Raw genomic sequence first — 1955 nt, forward strand, 5'->3', positions numbered from 1 at the left:
TTTAATCATAAGATATAGAGAGAGATAGAGACCTAGGCAGAGGGAGAAGCAGGCTTCCCTGTGGGGAGCCTGATGTGGACTTGATCCCAGGATCTCAGGATCACGACCTGAGCCAAAGACAGATGCTCAACCACTGAGCCACTCAGGCGTCCTACTTTCCTCTACTCTTAATGTCAGTTATATCAATGAGATTCAGCCGAAATTCTGCTTTGGGGTTTCTAGGGAAGTTTATATTGTTTTTTTTTTTCCTTTTTTTTCTTCCTTGTATTTTTGGTTATAATTTTTTTTTCATGTTTCTCACTGTCTTCGATCAGGTCTTTATTCAGAATTAGCTGTCCAAAATGATTTGACTTCCATGAAATAAACAAATCTAAGATTTTAGTCAGCAGGCTTCTTTTCTTCTCTGGTAGGTTTATTTTCTTCAGGTGTCTTGTCAGCTGCTGATTTCTTGGTAGCTGCAGCCTTTTTTTTTTCCCACCAAAGGTTTCATCTGCTTCTTCACACCAGTAGCCTTCTTTCCTTTCTTCCTTATCACAGGCTTCTTGCCTGGAACCCCTTCTCATATGACTTGGCTTCTAAGGCTGCTGCTTGCCTTATCCATCTGGAGTTTGTGATTGTTGGCCTGGGGAAGAATGGTGTTGCAGCACATGGTCTTTGCATATGGGTTCAGCTTCAACATGATTCTCAAGTTCTTTAATGGTTTCCTCCTTAGGACTCTCTGATGAATCTTTTCGCGTGGTGCTTGGAGGGATCTTTAGGTCTCTGGGTTTTTGAAGATTCTGCTATGGTCTCTATCAAGCATCTTATGCATTGGGAAGGTTGTAGTCACTCTTGAGGGAGGCAACTTGATGCCAAGTGCCATACAAATCGACTAACTGGTGGAAAGCACTCTCAGTCTAGATGCAGAAATGTCTCACATGTTCGCCAGGAGAAAGTTTCAAAATGTTCAGTTTGCTTACCTTAAGTAATTCCGGGATGTTCCTCAGGCCTTGATACCGCTGTCTTCATTGCAGATGATGCAGGGTTCTTTGTGCCGGATATGATGACATATTTTCATTTTGCCCTTGCCAGCTCTCATTCACTGAAAGGCATAGATCTTTCTGATGTCATTCCGGGCTTTAGGTTTCTTAAGAAACAAAACAGCCTCCTTGGTCTTCTTGTAGCCTTCAACTTTATCTTCAACCACCAAAGGAAGTTCAGGAACTTCCTCAATACGATGACCTATAGACGTGACCAACACTGGTAAGGTTGAGGTGGCCAGGCCAGAGCAGGTGGCATATCACTTTTGTGTCCTGTTCACTCTGTGGTGCTAATGGTGCCAGGTTTTGGCTGGTGAAAACATGCAGCCCCCACAACACGTATTTCTAAAAGCAACCTGGCCAGCATGACAAATCCCACTGCCTTGAACTCTGGGAACTCCAGCCATAGCTCTGTCAGTACAACAAGACTCAGTCCTGGTTTGATGACCCGCTAATTCCCTGACAGCATATGGTTGTCTGTTTTTGTGCAAGTTGGTGTGAACAAACTTGATATCAGGTCGAATGGGAGCCTTCAACACAGCAGGCAAAGTAACATTTTTGCCAGATGATTCCCCCTTTTTGGAGTACACAGTTATCAGTGGATGAGCACATGCCATGTGGGGAGAGAAAAGGGCCATGCTCCTCTCAACCCAGTGGCTCCTGTAGGAAAAGTATAAGTTTTGTTTTTTAGCATCTTTATTGAAATATCTACATGCCGTACAATTTAATGACTTAATATATTCACAGAGTTTTGCAACCAGCGGCAGTATTTAATTTTAGAACATTTTTATCTCTCCAAAAAGAATCTTCCTGTTAGCAGTCGCTCCCTATTCCCTTCTCTCAGACTTTTGCAAACAATAGTTCACTTTCTGTTTCTATGCCTATTCTGGACATTTCATATACATGGAATATATATATATAATATATGGCCTTTGT

The 1955-nt window shown here is 42.4% G+C and overlaps 1 pseudogene; it reads right to left on the minus strand.

The window, feature by feature from the left end:
- Nucleotides 1-378: 378 nt before the first annotated feature.
- LOC144281412 (large ribosomal subunit protein uL4 pseudogene) lies at nucleotides 379-1671 on the minus strand (annotated as a pseudogene).
- Nucleotides 1672-1955: the final 284 nt, after the last annotated feature.

The sequence above is a fragment of the Canis aureus genome, chromosome 12 (genome assembly GCF_053574225.1).
Source record: "Canis aureus isolate CA01 chromosome 12, VMU_Caureus_v.1.0, whole genome shotgun sequence".
NCBI lineage: Eukaryota > Metazoa > Chordata > Mammalia > Carnivora > Canidae > Canis > Canis aureus.